Raw genomic sequence first — 24,541 nt, 5'->3', positions numbered from 1 at the left:
TGTAGTAAGAGGAAATGCAACTATAAGCAAAATTACTTAGTAAGCGCTATCTAACTCACAAAATCTCGATATGCATATAAGCTGAAAGAAATCTAAAACTGAATGCTCAAAAGAAGATAATACTCATGCTCATCTAATAGCCAAAAGAAACTTACTGAAATGCTAAACATGTAAAGCAAATCTATACAATCATGCTAGTATAAAGAACTAAACTTGCTGATTTTAAAACAAAGTGAAACTTATTTCATTTGTTCTAAACTTATTATTTTATTTCATTTGTTTAAAACTTATACTTTAATTTACTTGTTTAAAACTCATACTTTAATTTCACTTGTTTAAAACTTATACTTTAATACTTCAAAATAATAATCAACTTCTCTTGGGCCTAGGCGTAGTACCATCTTATGCGCGTTCCCAAATAGGTTGGGGTAGCGAGCCACCAATCCTAAAAGAGCAGACCTTGGTCTACCAGGGCCAAGACCTTGGAATTGGACACCTGGATTTGTTTAACAACAACCTTGGAAGTTGGGTACTAGCCTCTTCAAAGTAAAATATCTTATTATCTTAATTACTTCTTCTTTAAATGCCTTGGCATTTTAACAAGCACCTTGTGTGCCAAAATCCCTAAAGTCTTGACTTTGGGATCTACTTAAGGCCTTAGCCTTTTTCTTTCTTTTTTTTATCTTTCTTATACTTTTTCTTAAACTCAAAATACTATAATACTTAACAAGATCTGCACTATGATACTTAACAAAAATCTGCACTGAAATGCTTAATAAAACTGCGCTGAGATGCTAAATAAAACAACATGCTTATAAATAAAACAATTTATGCATATTGAGATGGCAAGAAAACTTAAATCTGAATGCCTGAAATAAATAACATATATAGCTGCTAATGTTAATCTAATAGCAAAGGAAAATTACTCATGCTCAACTAATAGCTAATGGGAAACTAGAAAATCTGCTCATGTACATCTATTGCTACACAAACATAAATGCAAATAAAGAAAGACTATTCTAAGCCCTATATGAAATTGTTCTTGCTTGCAAATATGCAATTAAAGAAAAGCTGTTCTAAGCTCTAAATAGAGCTGTTCGTGCTTGCAGAAATGAAAATAAAACTGGGATGCTAAAACTGAGATGCTAATTAAGGTAACAAAGAAATCTAAGTTTGATATGCTAACTTCAAGGCTGTTCTTTTCATTGCAGCAAGGAGAAAAAAAAGCAACTGTACTGCTACATGTAACTTTCACGCCTATTGCATATACCAAAGGAAACTAGAAGCTTAATGAAAATACAATTCTGCATTACTTCATTTGTTGTGCAAATTGAACTAAAACCTGCTGGAATTGAAATCTATGTAAAGGGTTGTTTCGTTTGTTCAAATCTTTAGCAAGGTAAAGAATATTTTCCACTCTCATTTTGTTCATTGTTTGTGTTGAATCAACATTAAACTAAACTGATTCATAAGCATGCTAATCTTGATGCCAATTTTATAAGATACACAAAGCTAAACATGGTCAAGGTACCGCCAATTGAGTTCAGTTCTAAACCTCTGTTATTTAAACAACTTTGAATCTGTTATTTAAACAATATGATATCTGTAACAATGGAATTAAACTACATACTCAGAATTAATCGAACCCATTCTATGTTCATTGGCTAGCACCATAATCCAAAACTTGCAAGGCTCTATATGATCCGAACATGCCAATTAAGGTCTCAAACAGGAAACCTAAATCAAAAGCTAGATTACTAACTTTCAAGCCTGAAGAAAACAACTCACATGCTTAACCTAAACCAATCATCCTCTTCTTTTCTTTGTGGTTCACGGCAGCAAGCACAAAACCAAAAATTTCCACAGCATGGTTCAAAATCAGGAAGAAAACAAGAATCCAAATCCTCAATTCACGGCAACAAAGAAAGAAAATCTCGGAACTACTCTTACTGCAGGTGAGGAAGCAACTTACCGAGGTGTTCTTGGACTTACAACCGAAGAAGAAGGACTTCTAATGCTTCTAGGGTTTCGGTTGGCTTGCGATTTTGGCTTCCTCTTCGTGCTCACGGCTTCCTTCTTGACGAGAGGAACTCGGATCCGAGAAGAGCTTGCGGAAATCCCCCTTGGCCGACCGTCGGAGACGAAGCTAGGGCTTCGTTTTCGCCCAAGCACAGAACGACGCACGTAGAAGGGGAGAAGGAAAGGAATTAGGTTTAGGTCACGACCAAAATCAATCCCTAAGTTCTCTTCTTATAACTTCAATATTCTATTAACTAACTACTACTTAAATACCATTTCACTCTTTCTTTAATCAGCACCGCCTGCTTGGGCTCTTGGTCAGCCGGATTCGCTTAAGACTTGGTTTGGCCGGAGGTCGCCGGTTTGAATCTCAATTTGGATATTATTTTTATTGAAACTTCTTTCGTTTAGTAAAAACACCAAACGACCTCCAAAAATTACATAAAAATACTCTAAAAATTTCTAAAAATCTATAGAATATTTCTATAGCATTTCTAAATATTTTTAAATACTATTAAGACTCGAAATGAGAAAATTTGGGTTGTTATATTAAGATTATTTAATTATTTTTTATCAATTACTATAATTTAATATCTGTTACTCTCTAAACTCTATAAATAAGGATTATTTTATCAGTTCCACACCATCTTCTCTATCCCACGGAAGTTTACATCGACTTCAATTCTATAATTATAATGAAAAGAGGAGGTTCATCATCTCAATCTCAAAAGGCAAGGAAATAATAAATTCAAATGAGGATCATGGTATTCAATTTATCAATGATGAGAACAAGCAACTTCCGACACTTGATACACAAGGAAGTACTAGACAATACTTCTAAGGTTTGACATGCTCCTCCTTTAAAATCATCTATTTTACTAAATATTTTGAGAAGGTTACTCTTTCATCCAAAGAATTGAGTACAAAATATAAGTATTACAAAGCCTCTTATAGCTTACAAGCGGGCGACAACTATAGGTAATTGAAATGACACGTCGATCGAATATGGAATCGAACGTTCTCATATGTAATTATCTAGATTTTTCTCAGCTAGTGGAGATATCGATTCTAATTTATTTATGTATTCTGATAATAAATTAAAAGAATTGTTACATAGATTTTTTTTCTAGAACATGTTCCTTTTAATTTTGGGTATAAATGGACTTTTGAAGATTTTTACCAAGAATCACTTAATCTATCTGCTAAATGTTTTTCTCAAACCACACTTACTTGTACAATTAAAAGACTAATAAGACAAGAGAAAAAAATTAATTAAAAATTTTAATAAATTAAATAATAAAATTTCTTTATGTTTTGATATTTGGAGTGATTATTGATAAACATATTTGTATATGGGTGTGATTTTCCATTTGATCAATAACTCTTGAAAAATTTTAAAATGTTTAGCCTATAGAGTTTTCGATGAATCACATAGTACTCACAATATATCTCAATTATTACGTTTAATTTAAGAAGAATATGTATTAACTTCTAAAATATTTTCAATATCATTTGATAATGCTAGTTCTAATGCTGTAAGTATTGAACAACTTAAACTTATATGTCAATTGGTAGTTTTTGTTAATATTCATTACATATGCCATGTTTTAAATTTATGTATTCAAGATGAAATACAAATTTTATAAAATTATATTAAACATATTAGAATTGTTATTTCTTATTAATGTTCACATCCTACTATAATGAAAAAATGGAGTATATTTTGTAAAAATAATGGAATGATACTTAAAAATTTTTCATGTGATGTACCAACACGTTAGAATTCAGCGTATCAATTATTACAATATTAATTTCAATATAGTGAATTATTATATTTATTTTGTACAAATAATAATAATAATAATAATAATAATTTATTTTACACCAATAGGATATATGTAGTAGTATTTATGAAAATTTAAAAATATTTAATGATACAATCGAACACCTTTTCTGTGTTTACTATCTTACTTCTCATTTAATTATGATGAATTTTTTTAGTATAGTGTTAGTTTTAAATGAACATAGTATGAATGAATTTTTATCTTCTTATGTATTAGCAATGAAGGCAAAATGAGAAAAATATTTTTTTATATTAATAAAATTTATTTAGTTACATTTGTTTTAGACCCTAGACTTAAATTAAAAGTTTTACCGAAAATGTTAGTTTTATATTTTGATGTTTTAATTCTTAAAGATTTTTCTTATTTTGATATTGTTAGTATTATACATAATACTAGAAATAATTTATATAAAATTTATAAAGATTATAGTATAAAATATAGATTAGCAACTAATATATCTGAAACACAAAATATTAATACTAGTAGTAGTTTAAAACTTATAAAAGCACAACTTTTATTAAAAGAATAGACAAAACATCCATGAGAATTCTCAAAATTCAGACAGGAACTTGAAATTTTTTTTTATGACTTCTTTTGATTTTAGTGAAATAGATAACAAGTCAGATTTTGATATTCTACAGTGGTGGCCATAGAAGACATAAAGTTTTTTTATCCTATCCATCATCACAAAAGACATTTTAGTTTGCCTATTGTCAACTATTACCGTAGAACATAATTTAGTTCTAGAAGTAATATATTGAATAAACGATGATCTACTTACTCTCTTGTCTATTTGGAAGCCCAAACATTACTTGATGATTGGACGAAAGTTGAAAAAAGAATCCAAGGAATATAACTTTTAGATAACGAAGCAGATATTGATATCGAAGGAACAAACACTATGGAAATGAGAAATAGAAGTGAGTAACAACTCAACTTCATAAAGTAAAAGTGTAAAAAAGGTAAGCAAACTACATGAGTTTTGTTCCCCTCTATCCTAAAGGGATATGCAGGTAACTTAAATAAGTAAAAAATATTTTTTTATATATTTTTAATTTTTTTAATATAATAATCATAAACTATGGCAAATCATAAATCGAACTATGAACCAGCGGTACAGAATCGTGAACCATAACCATCTTAGACGGTTAAGGTTAAGAGTCTGTAACTATGCTGTAGTGTTTGAAGCCACTTAATTAATTAATGAGATTTATTGGGTTAAATTATAATTTAATTAGAATTTAAATTTATTTAATTAAGGAGATTTATTGGATTAATTGTAATTTAATTAGATTTTGAAGTTATTTAATTAAGGATATTTATTTGAGTAATTGAAATTTAATTAGAATTCATATTTTATTAAAAATTATAAATTTAAATAGATGAGTTAGTTAGGATTAATAAGTTAAACTTTAATTATGAAATTTGGATTAATCAAATCAAGAAAATAATAGGATATATTAAATATAATATAGAATATATAATTAAACAAGAATTAAAAAAAAAGAAATACAAGACTAAAATTTTATGTAGTGTGTATTGTATATAGAAAGAGAGTATAAATAACATATATAATATAAACCCTATAATTTAAACAAGAATATATATATATAAGATTATATAAGATTAATATATTATGTAGGTAATGTGTAACAAATATAGTGTAAATAATGATTAAGAAATTTTAATCATATAATATATGAATTATATATCTATATTATATATATATGGATATTCATATAAAATTATATTAAATTGACGACTTAGTTTTTATATAAAAATCTATATAACCATGGATATATATAGGAAATATAAAGTATATAGTATAAATAATGGAAATAAGAAAATTATAAGATATATATAGGAGATTTTAATTGAAGATACGGATATATCTTCAAAGGTAATATATATATATATATATGAAATTATTTTATGGATATAAATATGTATAAAATTAGTGCAATTAATGACTTAGCATATATGAAGGAAGTCAAGGTCCTAAGCTTTCACTTCTATTTAAATCTTACCCTCAAAAGCCTCACCTTGGATGTTGCCACCGGCCCTAAGAAGGTTTCCTACCCTTTTTTTTATTTCTCCACCGATGCTAGAGCTTCAACGGAAGACAAGGATTTAGGAGCTAAATACTTAAGGCATGTTCTCTAACTTGTAATGCTTTAGTTAGTTTCTATGGTTGATGAACTTCGGGTACCATAGGTTGAGGTATGATGCGCTAGTTTAAGTTCTCTTCTTAAGTTTTAAAGATTTGTGTAGATGAAGTATTTCAGGTCTCTTGAGGAGGGTAGTTCCTTCACTAAGTTGTAATGGTTGCCTATCCTACTCTCGCTTTAGGAAGATTGTGCATGTTCCTAACTTTGTTAATGCTCTAGTTAGTTCTATAACTTGTGGAATTCAAATCCTATGACTTCTATGGTTCTTTACTGTATTTAGGAAAAACAACCCCATGGTTTTGGTTCTTCTCTTGGGCTCCAAATTGTTTGTGTTGATGTGGATTTTGGATTTAGTTCCGGTGGTAATTATGTCTGCAATCATCTTAGTTTCGATCATGTCTCTAGAATGCGCTTGTCGTAGTTTTGTCCGATTTTAGAGGTTACTGGATTAGGACAATTCATGGCTTGATACGTGTTTCTCCCTAAGCTGTATGTGTTTCTCCCTTCTAAAGTTAAGAGAATTTTATTGGTCAAAATTATTTATGTAAGGGATGTCATGATATTTGCTATTAATTGATTTTATGTTCATGCAAAGGAGCAATGCAGTAAATTATCTTTTGATTTCAAAGAAGTAATATTGTTGCATGCCTAAGGTGACCATTGAATATGTTATTGTTAAATTAATTGATTTCATGTTCATGCAAAAGAGTAGTGCAGTAAATTACCTTTTGATTTTCAAGTAGCAATATTGTTGCACGCCTAAGGTGACCCTTTATATAATTGTTGAATTAATTGATTCCATGTTCATGGAAAGGAGCAATGCTGCAAATTACTTTTGATTTCCATGAGGTAATATTGTTGCATGATAAGTGACACTTGTATGTATAATTGTTGAACCTTATCTCCATGTCTTTTGTGTTTTGTGACATATACGAATTGTATGACTAGAGAGGATCCACAAACCGTTCATCTCAATTTAATTTAATTAAAGCAATTAAAAATTAGAGTGTAGCTGGGTAGACTTACCTTTAATTGAACGAATCCACTAGGTTTTTAGGAGATCTCATACATAAGTTAATGCTTCTATACATGTTGCTAGGTAGAAGTAGTCCTTGATGCTCTAGTTGATTGCCATATTTAAGTTGCTATGTATGCTCATGCTATGCTGATACACAAGTCAATTTTTAAGCTTATGTTATAAATTTGCATGCTTATGTTAAGATTTACGATCATACTCATGTTTAAGTAGTGATCAAGTTTATGTTAATTGCATGATTAAGCTTATGTCGATGTTTATGTAATTATGCGGTAGAGTGTGACCGGTGTCCTTAGCCCGGGAGCTCGCCAATCTTATGTGGTAGAGTGTGACCGGTGTCCTTAACCCGGGAGCTCGCCAACCTTATGTGGTAGAGTGTGACCGGTGTCCTTAGCCCGGGAGCTCGCCAATCTTATGTGGTAGAGTGTGACCGGTGTCCTTAGCCCGGGAGCTCGCCAACCTTATGTGGTAAAGTGTGACCGGTGTCCTTAGCCCGGGAGCTCGCCAACCTTATGTGGTAGAGTGTGACCGGTGTCCTTAGCCCGGGAGCTCGCCAATCTTATGTGATAGAGTGTGACCGGTGTCCTTAGCCCAGGAGCTCGCCAACCGTTTGTGGAAGAGTGTGACCGGTGTCCTTAGCCCGGGAGCTTGTCAACCTTATGTGGTAGAGTGTGACCGGTGTCCTTAGCCCGGGAGCTCGTCAACCTTATGTGGTAGAGTGTGACCGGTGTCCTTAGCCCGGGAGCTCGCCAAACTATGTAGTTGAGTGTGACCGATGCCCTTAGCCCGGGAGCTCATTAACTCTATGTGATTATGATCTTTTTCATACTTAGCTTATTTACATGTTTATGCTTCTGTTTATCTTTAGTATGTACGTTTATGCCAGTCAGTATGTTTATGCCTATGTTTATATACATGCTCATGATTATATCTATTTCATGCTTAGTTTAATTACATGCTTATGCTTATGCTTCTGTTCATCTTTAGTATGTATGTTTATGCTAGCCAGTATGTTTATGCCAGCCAGTATGTTTATGCCTATGTTTATATACATGCTCATGATTATATCTATTTCATGCTTAGTTTAATTACATGCTTATGCTTATGCTTCTGTTCATCTTTAGTATGTACGTTTATGCCAGCCAGTATGTTTATGTCTATGTTTATATACATGTTCATGATTATATCTATTTCATGCTTAGTTTAATTACATGCTTATACTTATGCTTTTGTTCATCCATAGTATGTACATTTATGCTAGCTAGTATGCTTAAGCCTATGTTTATATACATGCTCCTAGTTGTGTCTATTGTATACTTAGCTTATGTACATGCTTAGGTTTATGTTTATGCTTGTATGCCTAAGTAGACGTCTACGCTCATGTCCATGATGTGCCAGTAAGTAAGACCTAAGTTACCTTTGATGTGGTTTCCTTTGGTACATTAGATTATAGACGCTAACTAATGCATAACATTGTTTTGAACATGCTGAGTCTCTCGACTCACACTTTATATCTTTTTTTTCAGAGAGTGAGATGAATGGGATAGGAGGCATTGACTAGTGAGCCAGTTCAGAACAAGGGCAGTACAACCCGAAGGCCTTCTAAATTAATTCCGAATGTAGTTATGTTTTCTTTCAAATCGTCTATGTAATTTTATTTGAAGTAAGGAACCATTATGGAAGTGTGAGTAAGTGACGTCCGCAGATTATGTATTATATATGTGAAAAAAAAACTAGGGTCGTTACATATGCCATGGTAGTTTTGATGTGGTCAACCAAGTTAAGTTAGGTCCTATATATTTGATCCTTATATCTAAGTGTGCAAGAACTTAGGAACATAAGAAGTTGAGCGGAAGATGTAGCTAGCGAGAAAGATGGTACGAAAAAAGAAGCAGACGAGCTAGATGCATTCGAAGGATGAGATGTTCAGGAAGAGTACACCGGTGTATGAGAAGGACGTGCATGGCGTTCAAGGGATGAGAAGCTGGGGAGGAAGCCTGCTTGAGAAGAAGGTCAGAGTTGGGTTTGGGTGAGCTTAACTTCGCTTAGTTGGAGAATCACCCAAGTGAAGAGATCAGCTAAGGAGCTGATTTGCCTTATGGAAGGGGCCTTCAATGGCTTGGAAGGTGCCTTCAATGAATAGTGTACAGGCACCTTCCAACCCATAGAAGGTATCTTGCAGTGACCATTAGCGAAGATAGAGTTTTATTTTCGACTGATAAAACTTATTTGATGGAAGATGCCTTAGACCATCTTGGAGGCGCCTTCCAGCCTTGGATAGAGTTTTCCAAGGGCTATAAAAAGACCACTGGAGCTATAAAGAATAAATTAAAGAATAACTCTTGTATTGATTTTCTAGTTTATTTATGAGCATCTAATGAGCATAAGAGGCTTCTCTTCCTTCAACGAAGGAGATTTTCTAGTGCTTTTCATTTACCTTAGATTAACAACTACCAAGGTTGTAACCAAGTAATTTTATGCCTCTTTTATTTTATTAGTTGTTCAATTGCTTTAATCTAATTAATTATGTTGCTAATCTGAGTAAAAGATCAAGAAAGGTTATTTTTATTTGATAGACAATTCACCCCCTTCTTGCCGGTCTACCTGTGCTTATAAGTGATTCAGAGCTCATCCGCTTCAGAAGGACTAACCACCGACTAAAGTACAAAGACGATGGTCAGACTTAGCATCTACCCTCCTAAGTTTGAGGGGGAGTTCACGATATGGAAGAAACATATGGAGGTATTTTTTAAAATTGATTTTGAATTACTTCTAATAAACAAATATGATTTTGTATTCCCCAAAGACCAACAAGGAGTTGAAAAAGAGGAAACAAGGAGTTGAAAAAGAGGAATACTAGTGGACAAAAAAAGAACAAGTTGACTTCGTAGTGAATGGATGAGCCAAGTTCTACCTGCTGAGCATACTTCCACCCTATGAAGTCAGTTAAATCGAAGCTTACAAATCAGAAAAAGATCTTTGGGAGAAGTTTTTGGAGCTACATGAAGGAACATCTAAAGCAAAGCTCACGAGATGGGACCTACTTTGGAACCAAATCAGCAACCTTCGGATTGAAGAAGGTGTATCGATTGCTCATCTACACAAAAGAATCAAGGAGCTAATCACCGGATTGACAAATCTCAGAGAAATGGTAACTAATAGAGACATGCAAAGGTATACTTTAAGTGCTTTCCCGAGAACACCGGAATGGACATCTATAGTAGACTCCTATTATATCTCCAAAGATCTCGAGGTAAGTACACTTGAAAACCTTTTTTCTACTTTTGAATTACATGAGTCTCAGTGTGCAGGACAAATAAAGGGACCAAGTCAAAAACTAATACTTCAAGCCCAAAGAGTATATCAGATTCAGACTCATCGATTGACGAAGATGAAGCAGCCTTCATGGTAAGAAAAGTTTCTAAGTTTTTTAAATCTAAAAAATTTAAAAAGTTGCAGGCCAAGAAGTTTATTCATAGAAAATAAAAAGTAAGGTGCTATAATTGTCAAGAAGAAGGGTACATCAAGGATAACTGTCCAAAACTAAAAAAGAAGGATAAAAATAAAGGGCAAAGCAAACCAAAGTACAATAATATGAAGGCAATGTGGGGCGAGTTATCATCGGTGTAAAATACTGGAAAATAGGCGAATATTAATAAAGGAATTTTCCGGAATTTTTGGAAATTTTCTGGGAAATTTTCGGAGCTCGTATGGACGAGTTAACGGGGACGAGAACGGGGCCGGGAAAAAGCCTGTTTAGGCTACCCGATTTAAGCGAGGAAAAGATTATATTTATATATATCCTTTTCCTTTTATTTCCTTTATTTCTTTTCATTTTCTTTTGTCGCCGTTTCTTCCCTGCCGAGCCACCCGCGCGCCCCTCTTCTCTCCCTGTCGCAATCTTTGCCCTAACCGCCGGCCACGGCAGTTCCTCCGCCTCCACCTCTTCTTCTCTTCTCCCAAGTGCCGGCAACACTTCCGCCCAGCCGTGCCCTAGAACGAGCGCCGGAGCCGATCCTTAGCCGCGTCGCTGCCACTCCTTCCCGACGCCTTCCTCTCCTCTGCCCGACGCCGACGCCGCCAGGGAATAGAGAGCCGACGATTGAGTGTCTTCTCTTCCCCCTGTGCTCGCATACCGCCGACCGCCCCATGCCCTAGCTTCACTGCCCGACGCTTACTTCGATCGCCGATGCCCTAGCCGACTCCACTGCCGATCCTCTGCCCTATTTGTAAGCCGAGGCTTTTGGATTTGGGTCTTCTTCTTCCTTTTCCTCCCTGTTCAAGCACTGCCGACGCTGTGCACTAGTCGAGCCCTGCTGAAGCTGTGCCCTTGCACTGCCGCCGGCCACAGGTTCGTTTCATCACAGGGCTTAGGCTCTGTACCCTAACTGTGATTGGAATTAGGTTGTGGTTCTGTTCTCAGATTTTGTTGTGGAGGAATTGATAAGTGTTTTGGATTTGGTTTATATGGCAGAATAAGGTTTTTAATCTGCTGCGGCTAAATTGGTTTTCTGATCAGTTGAGCGTCAACAGGAGCTTGGGATTTAGGTATGAAATGTTGGGTTTCAATTTGATTCATCTTGCAATCTTGAGATGTTGATGCAGTGTATTAGCATAACATGTGTTGTTTGGGCAGTAACTTTGTGATCCCCAGCAGTGGCTCTGATCTTGTTTCGGCAGCCAACAACTTTGATTTTTGGATCAACAGTGATACATACGAATTGAGGTATTGTGTAGGGCTTTGATTACATGATCATGTGTAGATTTGAATTAGGGTAATGGATCCTTGTTGTAGATTGGGTTGGTTTAAAATTTATCTAATGGAACGATTAGGGTTAAGACAATTAACCATAGTCAATTGTTAGATTTAATTTAGGTAGGCAAATGATTATGTGGATTAGGGTTTTCCCTAATTTAGTCTCGTGGATTTTATTTAGCTATTTAAATTCTTATGAATTTTAGCTAAATAAAAAAATATATATATTGATTGGTACAGGACTTTGATTCGAGACGGTGTCTCGACGAGGGATCTATTCCAGATTGGACTTTTCTTATCGGAGGCGGGTACTTTTGACTTATTTTCTTTGATATGCTTAGTAATGAAAATAATATGTTGCATTAATTGTGTTTCCTATTTGTTTCGGTTAATCACTGCCCAATATATGTTACCTGTTTGATTGATTGTTTGTTTGCATCTCATATTGATCTTGTACCTGATATATCATGCTCATGGGTAGTGATATAACCATGTTTCACATGTTCAGGACCTAGGTTTGATACCTTATTGATCAGTATATCTTGATATGATTTATTCACTATGGTGCCCATTGTTATATGTCCAGAGGTTGGTTTAGTATATTACCATGCTTAGTGACATGCACCATTTGCATGATCGCATGCTGTGCGATAGATTGCTCCATTATTGTCGAGCACTTTGCCAGTTTTCATCACTGTTCGGTGCTCCGTTGTGACGCTCATGGGTAGCGTGACACAGCGTGGTAGCACGTCAGTTTGACTCTTCCGGTGCTCCGTTGATCCGCTCAGGGGTAGTGTGACGCAGCGTGTAGCACGTTAGAGATTCCTCCCCGTCATAGTGTACCGGGAGATGAGAGCATTGCGCTCCCCCATTTATGATTTGGGGTAGGAGTACGTATGTACTCCGACAGCATCCCGTCCACTCGATCACTCATCAGGAGTAGTGTTGCTGAGTGCACGGTTGTCACAGCCCTACCCACTTGGTCCCACTTTTGTTGTGAGTTGGCTGACTAGCGTCAGGGGTGACCATGACATTGGCATCATATGCATGATGCATTTATTGTTTGTGATTGTGTTTGCTGCATTTATATGCTGCATATTGTTTAGATACCTATGTTTGACATGCATACAGGTATTCTATACCTTTCGGACTGTTTGTCCTTATACCGGGTCCTGGTTGGTACAGATTCTCTCCTGTTTTCTTCGGTTTGCATTTACCTTTATCTTTATCAGGAGACTGTACCCATGATTAGTGCTAGGTGTTATTTCTTTACTTTGCATATCAACTGTACCTGCTGAGTGTTGGACTCACCCCGCCTCCATTGTTGTTATTTTCAGGTTGATGCTGTCAGGAGGGAGTTCCAGTCGCTAGTCCCCACTGCACGTAGTGCTAGATCCCCTGCAGACCTCGAGGATTGATTGACTTTTGAGTTTTCTTCTCGTTTGTCTATGTTTAGACTTGATTTGTTTGATACTTAGACGTTGTATTTATTATTGTGATGTCGATGGATTTTATTTGGTCTTATTCTACTACATGCCTGCCGGGTCGGCATAAGAGGTGAGTTTCGTCGGATTTGAGTTTTACGAGTGTAGTTGAGTAGGGTGGTTTTCGAGTCAGAGTATTACTGCTTTGTTTGATTATATATAACTGCGTAGATGTTTGTGTGGTTGTGTTATATTTATTGTTATTATTCCAGCCGCATGTGGCTGAGGTATGGAGATATGTAGAAAGTTTCAGATTGTCCGCCGTACAGGGGAGATGTTGCCGAAATTTCTTCGGACGGGGACTCCTATGGGGCGTGACAATTTAGTGGTATCAGAGCAGGTATACGATACTTGCTATGTGTTTTGGATTTTCGAGATTTATTCTGATACCAATTTAGTGGTATCAGAGCACAGTTTTACGATCTTTGTTTTCGTATTTTGGATATTTGGGATAACCTGATACCAATTTATTTGGTATCAGAGCGCCAGGTTGGCGATACTTGTTTGATTTTCATGTTACGGATTTCGAGATTTATCTGATACCAATTTATTGGTATCAGAGCGGGTTATGATACCTGCTTATGGTGTTCTGTATTTTCGGAGTTAGCCCGAGTTTACTAGTAAACTTGGGTATTTATTTCGGAGCTACGAATTTCCATTATGTTTATGCTTCGGACTTTTGTTTCGGATTTATATGGATTTTCGGCGATTTTCTCGTTCGGAATTTTGAGGTCAGAAGTTGGGGACTGGACAGCGATGGAACATCTCCAGACGGCAAATAGGTATGATGTTTAATTTGATAGTTATGACATGTATTAGCACTTTATCTTTAGTACCTGTCTGGTTGTTGTAGCCCATATTACATATGATGGGTTAGCCACTGATCTTGGTCGACCCTAATAAAGATCAAGGATTATAGTCTCTGGTGATTTTATATATCTTACCACCGGTAGTTTTAGCTTCTGTTACTACTATTAGGAGATGGAGGCACATATCAGCCTCTGCTATTGTTAGCTGGGTAATGGATGATACCTATATATTCCTGTGGACTTAGCCAGTAGAGTTTTTATACTCGTATCTTTTGGATATTAGGATATCCGTTACGATGAAAATTGGTCATTTGGGGAGTTATCATGTTTGATCATTGTTGAGAATGATTTGAGGTTGAGGAATATTGGGAGATCAGATATTGTGATATGTTGATTTCTAATGGTTTGTGAGAGTAAATGTTATGTGGTTGTCTGATGATCTATTACTGGATATTTGTTTTGATGATCTATTAGTGGATAACTATTTTGATGATCTATTATTTGGGTTGTCGTTGATGGTGACATAGTGAGTGTCAACTATTTTGATGATCTATTATTTGGGTTGTCGTTGATGGTGACATAGTGAGTGTCATGTATGATATTCACAGGTTTGATGATTATAATTCGTGATCAGATTATAAATTGGGTGCTAGAGAGTTTATGGTTTAGAGTGCCTATGAGATTTTAATAAATCTGGTTAGTTGTGGTTAGTTAACAGGATGATAAAATTGATGTTCACTTCCTCTGATATTGGACTATGTGGATAAATAATGATTTGATGTTTTGAATGTTAACTTGCTCTCATGGGGAGTAGAGACTGATTCATCTGATATTATGTGGGCTGATATTTTTGAGGATAAAAATGAGAGTGTCTTGATGTTCTTGAAATCTGACTTTATCTTTTGGGTCGTATACCTTTATACATATGATTATTGTGGGTTTCTAGTAGATTATACCCGAGTGGTTAGACATACATGTCTGATTGTTTATTGAAGGTATTTGTCAATTAAAAACTATGTTGTGGAATGTGCACATATGTTTGAGTGTTTTATTGGATGTATCTTATCGATCTAATCTGAGTTGTGATATGTGCAGATGTGTTGGGTGTAATATTTGAGGTATCTCGTTTATTATATGATTGTTTTGAGAGTATACTCGTGTCGATGATGATTTGTTGGAAGCATTACGTTGATTATACTCTTGGCATAGGTGTACATATGTCATGTGAGTGTTGTTGAGGTGTATTGTTGATTATACCTATGTTGATATATGCACACGGGTTTGACAGGTATTGTTGGAGGTATCACACTGATTTATACCTGTGATATGAGTGTGTTTGGTGTGTACAAATTGGAGGATTATGTCGATTATACATATGTTGTGTGTGCATGTGTACCAGGTGTATGGTGGGTAGCATCATGATGATTCTACCTATGTTGAATGTAGAATGCTGAGTGTCTACATTATGTTATTGGTTATATAACCCTGTCAACTAATTCTCCTATTAGTGGGTGACCAACCCACTAGGATGATGATAGAGTTGACTTTGGATTTGATTTGTTTACTAGGTTGTTTATACCTTTGGCTGCCCACAGTGATATGTGGTTGAGTGGTCTCGTGCAGCCTCTAGTTGGATAGTTAGGTGCCTTGGACACTTATGGATCGTTTGTGGTGGAGCGGAGCTTCCACAATACATATTTCGGATTGCTTATAGCGGAGCATTGCTCCCATATCTATTGCAGATACATGTTATGGATTATTTGTAGTGGAGTGTTATTCCTACATATTGAGGATTTCTTGTGGTAGAGCGTTGCTCCAACATATGTGGTGTTTTCTGTGATGGAGCGTTGCTCTCACACGGGTGGATCTATTCTTGGTGATTTGTATTGTTAGTGATTATATTTCAGATTTATTGTCGAGGATCTTATGGATTGGGAATGTCTGTGATACGGACATTATGTGTATTGGTTTTACCATTAGGGCTTGCGGAGCCTTAGATGTTTCCATGGACTAGATGACTTGAGTATCCCTAGGATATTGGATCAGAATTCGTTATCGTTGTTGACGACGTGGTGTTTTATTCCTGATCTGAGGGGTATCACGCACATCATCTTTACATAGTTCTAGAGATGTTTCGATGGAAACGTCTAGATGTGAAGATCAGTAGCGCGTATTTTGATTGTCTTCTGTGAGATGTTTGAGACAGACGGTCACCAGTAGGAGTATACCGTGGTTTCACAGGTGATCGAGGTTGTTACCGTTGGAAGTAGGCGGAGTCTATGGAAGAGCCTCACAACTTCCTTTGTTTGGCTCGATATTTCTGGAGATACGTTGAGGGTTTCTCTCGGATAGCTATGTCACTGACACGCCTGACCTGGAAAGGCGTGAAGTTCACTTGGACTGAGGATGACAAGACCAGCTTCTAGGAGCTGAAGCGGAGATTAGTGTCGGCTCCGATTTTGGTTTTACTTTCTGGAGAGGACGGATATGTCCTCTACACCGACGCATCTATTCAGGGTTTGAGCGCTGTTCTGATGCAGCACAATATGGTAGTTTCCTATGCTTCTCGTCGATTGAAGGAACATGAGAAGAACTACCCTGTATATGATCTGGAGCAAGTCGCCATTATTTTTGCCATGAAGATTTGGCGACATTATTTATATGACGTTACGTTTGAGATTCTCACTGATCATAAGAGTCTCAAATATCTGTTTACTTAGGAGGAACTTAATCTCCGACAGAGGAGATAGATGGAGTTTCTGAAGGATTATGATTGTACCATTAGCTATCACCCGGGGAAAACTAATATGTTGCCGATACGCTTCGCAGGAAGTCTGGAGGGATTTTAGCTTGCCACCGAGTTGTGGTCACAGACTTGATTTTAAGTTTCTCCGAATTTGACCTTGAGGAGCAGGGACAGACAGAGCAAGGTATTTTTGGTTACCATGGTTGCTCAATCCTCGATCAGGATGAGGATTCGGGAGGCCAGGTTGGAGATCAGTATTTACGGTCCATTGGTAGCCGGATAGTTACCGGGCAGCATATTGAGTTTCCCCGAGATGAAGCAGGTATTATATACTTCCGAGGCAGATTATGCGTACCTCAGTCTCATCCGGTCTTACAGGAGCTACTTCAGGAGGCTCATCGCTCTCGATTTGCGATCCATCCAGGCGGGACCGTATGTATCGAGACTTGAGGCGTTCCTACTGGTGGAACGGCATGAAGAAAGATGTCGCGGATTTCGTAGCTAGATGTCTTGTCTGTCAGCAGGTGAAGGCTGAACACCAGAGACCTGCAGGGTTACTTCAGCGATTCCTATTCCTGAGTGGAAGTGGGATCACATTACCATGGACTTGTGGTAGGGTTGCCGAGGACACGACAAGGCCATGACGCGATTTGGGTAATCGTTGATCGATTAACCAAATCCACGCACTTCTTAGCGATCCGGAGGACTGATTCCCTGGATTGATTGGCAGATCTGTATTGCCGGGAGATCATCAGACTACATGGTGTTCCGTTGAGTATCATTTCGGATAGAGATCCACGGTTTACGTCTCGGTTCTGGCAGAGTCTGCAGCAGGCCTTGGGTACATAGCTCCGTTTCAGTACAGCTTTCCATCCACAGACAGATGGATAGTCAGAGCGGACCATTCAGACTTTAGAGGACTTGCTGAGGTCGTGTGTTATGGATTTTGGAGGCAGTTGGGAGGACCATCTGCCGTTGGTAGAGTTTGCCTACAACAACAGCTTCCATTTGGCTATCCAGATGGCACCGTTTGAGGCATTGTATGGTAGACCTTGTCGGACACTCGTCCTCTGGGATGAGGTTGGAGAGGCCCAACTGTTGGGACCTCATAGAGTTCAGCAGGATGCAGAGTTGGTCCGTACTATCAGACGGAGGATGTCAGAGGCGCAGGACCGCCAGAAGAGTTACGCTGATCGGAGACGTAGACCACTAGAGTTCTCTGTGGGCGACCATGTATTTCTGCGAGTTTCACCCACGAAAGGGGTGAAGAGATTTGGCCTCAGAGGTAAGCTAGCTCTGCGGTACATTGGTCCTTTCGAGATCTTGGAGAGGATCGGAGCGGTAGCTTACCGATTGGCACTACCACCGTCCCTGTCAGGCGTTCATGATGTATTTCACGTATCGATGCTGAGGAGATACGTACCTGATCCGACACATGTGCTGGCAGATATTCCGGTTCCAGTTCAGCCTGACATTACATATGATTCTCGACCGGAAAGAGCGTCAGTTGCGGAACAAGACTTTCCGACTGGTTAAAGTCGGATGGTAGCATCATTCGGACGAGGAGGCTACTTGGGAGCTCGAGGATACTATCTGAGCTCGATATCCCCATCTTTTCATTTGAGGTATATGATTTAGTTTACCGTTCAGCATTTTTACTTTCTGTCTGTTGTTAGTACTTGTTGATGGTAGATAATGAAATTTGGGGACCAAATTTTTATTAGTGGGGGAGAATGTAAAATATCGGAAAATAGGCGAATATTAATAAGGGAATTTTCCGGAATTTTTGGAAATTTTTCGGGAATTTTTCGGAGCTCGTATGGACGAGTTAACGGGGACGAGAACGGGGCTGGGAAAAAGCCTGTTTAGGCTACCCGATTTAAGCGAGGAAAAGATTATATTTATATATATCCTTTTCCTTTTATTTCCTTTATTTCTTTTCATTTTATTTTGTCGCCGTTTCTTCCCTGCCGATCCACCCGCGCTCCCCTCTTCTCTCCCTGTCGCAATCTTTACCCTAACCGCCGGCCACGACAGTTCCTCCACCTCCACCTCTTCTTCTCTTCTCCCAAGTGCCGGCAACACTTCCGCCCAGCCGTGCCCTAGAACGAGCGCCGGAGCTGATCCTTAGCCGCGTCGCTGCCACTCCTTCCCGACGCCTTCCTATCCTCTTCCCGACGCCGACGACGCCAGGGAATAGAGAGTCGACGATTGAGTGTCTTCTCTTCCCCCTGTGCTCGCATACCGCCGACCGCCCCATGCCCTAGCTTCACTGCCCGACGCTTACTTCGATCGCCGATGCCCTAGCCGTCTCCACTGCCGATCCTCTGCCCTATTTGTAAGCCGAGGCTTTTGGATTTGGGTCTTCTTCTTCCTTTTCCTCCCTGTTCAAGCACTGCCAACGCTGTGCCCTAGTCGAGCCCTGCTGAAGCTGTGCCCTTGCACTGCCGTCGGCCACAGGTTCGTTTCATCACAGGGCTTAGGCTCTGTACCCTAACTGTGATTGGAATTAGGTTGTGGTTCTGTTCTCAGATTTTGTTGTGGAGGAATTGATAAGTGTTTTGGATTTGGTTTATATGGCAGAATAAGGTTTTTAATCTGCTGCGGCTAAATTGGTTTTCTGATCAGTTGAGCGTCAACAGGAGCTTGGGATTTAGGTATGAAATGTTGGGCTTCAATTTGATTCATTTTGCAATCTTGAGATGTTGATGCAGTGTATTAGCATAACATGTGTTGTTTGGGCAGTAACTTTGTGATCCCCAGCAGCGGCTCTGATCTTGTTTCGGCAGCCAACATCTTTGATTTTTGGATCAACAGTGATACATACGAATTGAGGTATTGTGTAGGGCTTTGATTACATGATCATGTGTAGATTTGAATTAGGGTAATGGATCCTTGTTGTAGATTGGGTTGGTTTAAAATTTATCTAATGGAACGATTAGGGTTAAGACAATTAACCATAGTCAATTGTTAGATTTAATTTAGGTAGGCAAATGATTATGTGGATTAGGGTTTTCCCTAATTTAGTCTCGTGGATTTTATTTAGCTATTTAAATTCTTATGAATTTTAGCTAAATAAAAAAATATATATATTGATTGGTACAGGACTTTGATTCGAGACGGTGTTTCGACGAGGGATCTATTCCAGATTGGACTTTTCTTATCGGAGGCGGGTACTTTTGACTTATTGTCTTTGATATGCTTAGTAATGAAAATAATATGTTGCATTAATTGTGTTTCCTATTTGTTTCGGTTAATCACTGCCCAATACATGTTACCTGTTTGATTGATTGTTTGTTTGCATCTCCTATTGATCTTGTACCTGATATATCATGCTCATGGGTAGTGATATAACCATGTTTCACATGTTCAGGACCTAGGTTTGATACCTTATTGATCAGTATATCTTGATATGATTTATTCACTATAGTGCCCATTGTTATATGTCCAGAGGTTGGTTTAGTATATTACCATGCTTAGTGACATGCACCATTTGCATGATAGCATGCTGTGCGATAGATTGCTCCATTATTGTCAAGCACTTTGCCAGTTTTCATCACTGTTCGGTGCTCCGTTGTGACGCTCATGGGTAGCGTGACACAGCGTGGTAGCACGTCAGTTTGACTCTTCCGGTGCTCCGTTGATCCGCTCAGGGTTAGTGTGACGCAGCGTGTAGCACGTTAGAGATTCCTCCCCGTCATAGCGTACCGGGAGATGAGAGCATTGCGCTCCCCCATTTATGATTTGGGGTAGGAGTACGTATGTACTCCGACAGCATCCCATCCACTCGATCACTCATCAGGAGTAGTGTTGCTGAGTGCACGGTTGTCACAACCCAACCCACTTGGTCCCACTTTTGTTGTGACTTGGCTGACTGGCGTCAGGGGTGACCATGACATTGGCATCATATGCATGATGCATTTATTGTTTGTGATTGTGTTTGCTGCATTTATATGCTGCATATTGTTTGGATACCTATGTTTGACATGCATACAGGTCTTCTATACCTTTCGGACTGTTTGTCCTTATACCGAGTCCTGGTTAGTACAGATTCTCTCCTGTCTTCTTCGGTTTGCATTTACCTTTATCTTTATCAGGAGACTGTACGCATGATTAGTGCTAGGTGTTATTTCTTTACTTTGCATATCAACTGTACCTGCTGAGTGTTGGACTCACCCCGCCTCCATTGTTGTTATTTTCAGGTTGATGCTGTCAGGAGGGAGTTCCAGTCGCTAGTCTCCACTGCACGTAGTGCTAGATCCCCTGCAGACCTCGAGGATTGATTGACTTTTGAGTTTTCTTCTTGTTTGTCTATGTTTAGACTTGATTGGTTTGATACTTGGACGTTGTATTTATTATTGTGATGTCGATGGATTTTATTTGGTCTTATTCTACTACATGCCTGCCGGGTCGGCATAAGAGGTGAGTTTCGTCAGATTTGAGTTTTACGAGTGTAGTTGAGTAGGGTGGTTTTCGAGTCAGAGTATTACTGCTTTGTTTGATTATATATAACTGCGTGGATGTTTGTATGGTTGTGTTATATTTATTGTTATTATTCCAGCCGCATGTGGCTGAGGTATGGAGATATGTAGAAAGTTTCAGATTGTCCGCCGTACAGGGGAGATGCTGCCGAAATTTCTTCGGACGGGGACTCCTCTGGGGCGTGACAATCGGAGTCATGAATTAGAGGAGTATGCCAGACTAGCACTCATAGCGAGTCACCAAGAGGAAAGTATTGATGAAGGAGAAACTACATCCGAGGAAAGTAGCAGCCAAGGGGGAGCTTTCAATTTCGAACATGATATGGTAAGTGAGATATGCCTTCTACCTCTACCTCTTGATCACTTTATTTTGGAATAACATTAATGACTAAATTTTTATGTAAACTAAAATTTAAAAATAATGATTTAAAGAAGGAAAATATAGATTTAAAAAGAAAATTAGCTAATGTATACCCACTAGAATTATTTGATGAACTCAAAAATGAAAATGATAAATTAAAAGAATAAATAAAATCTTTGAAAAATGACTATGCATATTCAACTCAAAAAAATTTATGAAATTTAAATTTTAGAAATTACAGACGGCTCAATTGGTATATTAGAAACCATAGGGGTCATGTAATGACCCAATTTCCCCTATTTTGAGTTCTAAATGTTCTTAAAAATAATTAGAAATACTTTTAAAATATTCTAGAGATTTTTAGAAATTTTTAGAGTATTTTTACGTAATTTTTGGAAGTCGTTTGATATTTTTACTAAACGAAAGAAATTTTGACAAAAAAATGTCCAAGCCGAGGTTTGACTAGCGGAGGCTGGAGGTCAATGCACTGATGAGGATGTGTGTGGATGGAACATGGAATAAAGATCCTAGGGATCCAGCAATTTCAATTAAGCATATGAACTTTAGTATTTTTATTACTCTTTGTTTTAGTATGTTAAACGCCATGAGCTAACGAACCATGCTTTAGATTGTGCTTAGAATGTTAGATACATGATGTTAAAATGTTAGTTGTCATCGTTAGAGTGTTTCCTAGCCATCTTAGAACTGGAAATGTGGTTGAGGCACGAAACAGTGCTGAAATCAGACATTTGGCACGAAATCAGTAACTCGAATCGATCAGCTGATCGATTCGAGGGTTCCCAATCGATCAGCTGATCGATTGGGCAATCTGTTCCGTGAACAGTAGGCCTATGGATCGATCAGCTGATCGATCCAGCCATTTTCGTCGCGAATAGAGAGTTCTGGGATCGATCACTGGATCGATTGACCAGCCTGGATCGATCAGCCGATCGATCCAAATTATTGCCCCGAGGATAGTAGCGTGTTGGATCGATCACTGGATCGATCCAACTTATGTCCCGCATACAGTAGCCGTCTGGATCGATCCCTGGATCGATCCGACTATTCCAATCGATCCGTGGATCGATTGGGAGGTCTGATAACAGCTGGGAAACATATATTTCGGTTCCTTGACCATAGGGGATGTAGTATATGTTAGGTATACTTAGATTACACTCCTTAGTACATGTAGCACCAAGAAATGTTAACAGCTTAGAAAAATTTTAATTAGTACAGCTTCCGCGTCTAGTTTTAGTGATGGTCAGGGAATAGTTTAGCACAGCATAATGTGACGATAAGCCTTACAGCTTAGTTAGTAGAATGCGGGTCGTTACACTCTGAGTGTTGTATTGGATGGAGATCAGTGATTTCATATCATGGTTTTGATTTTGGTTACAGCAGACTTTGGATTAGGAGCTTCGTTTTAGAATAGATTTTCATCTTAGACTGATGGATAGTTTGAGCGCTCTATACAGGTGTTGGAGGATTTATTGATAGTGGATTTTGGATTTTAGAGGTGTTTGATTTATCCACAGTTGGCTAGATTGCAGAGTCGGAGTAGCAGGAGTAGAGTGAGTTCATAGCTCACAGAGTCATCGTATTCACTTGGAGGTGGGCCATCATGGTTGGAGATTTGTTCATTATACTTGGATGATACCCTTGAGTGTGGATCCCTGAGTTGACCAGTATATTTGGGGACCAAATTTGTATTAGCGGGGGAGAATGTAAGATATTGAAAAATTAAATTAGTAAGGTTATTTGGGAAATAGGCTTATAGAATTTTTTCGAAAATTTTAAAAATTTTTTGGAAATTTTTCGGAGCTCGTATGACAAGTTTTGAGGGGATGAATTGACGGGTCCGGATAAAGCCTGTTTGGGATATCCCGTTTAAGTGAGGAGATGTTTTAATTATAAAATCTTTTTCCTTTATTTTCCCGGACACATCGCCGTTTCCCCCAAACCTTTGCGATCCCGATCCCAAACCCTTCCTCGCGCGCGCGATGATGCCACCGCGTCGATCGCCAGCCGCCGCGAGGACACCGCCGGCAACAATCTCCTTCTCCAGCGTGCCTCGAACGAGTCTCCCTCTCTCTCCCGAGGCGTAGAGTTTTCCTTCCCCTGCTTCTCTTCCTCTCTCGCACGAATGCCCCGACGCTGCCAGTTCATGTCCACCACTGCGATCGCGTCCTCGTCGAGTCGTCGGAGAGAATGACGTTGGCTTTCGGGGATTACCGACCATCTCCGATCGAGAGGTTGCCTTCTCGGCGGTTTCTTGCTCGCGGTCGGCAGTATCTCGATGTCTAGGGCACAGCCGGGGGAGTTTGACTCACATCCCCAGTCGATCGACCGTTTCCTCCTCAATTTGTTCGCTGGGGATTGATCTATAGCTCCACACCTGCTGGATTGGATCGGGCGACATCATCAGAGGTGACCAATCAAGGTAAGCTTCATCCGGATTCATATGGATTCATGGTCTTGCCCTAATTGTTTCCAATTTTTGTTCTTCTTTCTGTTCTGGAATAGAGGAAGCATTGGATCAGTATGTGGTGGACCTTCCCTGTTGCCGGCCATTTCCAATTCCACTTCTTGAAGATGTGCAGGCCTCAGGTGAGGAGGTGAGGGTTCTATTGAGGTGAGTAAGGTATGAATTATTAGGGTTTTCAGCATATACACTGCTGTACAAACCGAGCTATGGGTTAATTCTTGGAAGAATAGATGTGTGGGTGCTTTTGTAGCTTATGGACAGGGATCTTGGTGCTGTGAGCTACTTGTTTTGGTTACCTTATCTCAAGGTGAGTGTATTTCATTGATGTATTTCTGATTCTTAGTAGCATGAT

The 24,541-nt window shown here is 38.3% G+C and overlaps 1 long non-coding RNA gene across 1 annotated transcript; it reads left to right on the top strand.

Annotated features, from left to right (window-relative positions):
* The first annotated feature begins 11,390 nt into the window (after positions 1–11,390).
* Positions 11,391–11,724, top strand: LOC122053765. Its single transcript, XR_006132347.1, has 3 exons — positions 11,391–11,418; positions 11,542–11,615; positions 11,704–11,724. It is a non-coding gene; the product is annotated as an uncharacterized LOC122053765 (long non-coding RNA).
* Positions 11,725–24,541: the final 12,817 nt, after the last annotated feature.

The sequence above is a fragment of the Zingiber officinale genome, chromosome 3A (assembly GCF_018446385.1).
Source record: "Zingiber officinale cultivar Zhangliang chromosome 3A, Zo_v1.1, whole genome shotgun sequence".
Classification (NCBI taxonomy): Eukaryota; Viridiplantae; Streptophyta; class Magnoliopsida; order Zingiberales; family Zingiberaceae; genus Zingiber; species Zingiber officinale.
Note: the sequence above shows the minus strand (reverse complement) of the source record. Positions and strands in the feature narration are given on the sequence as shown.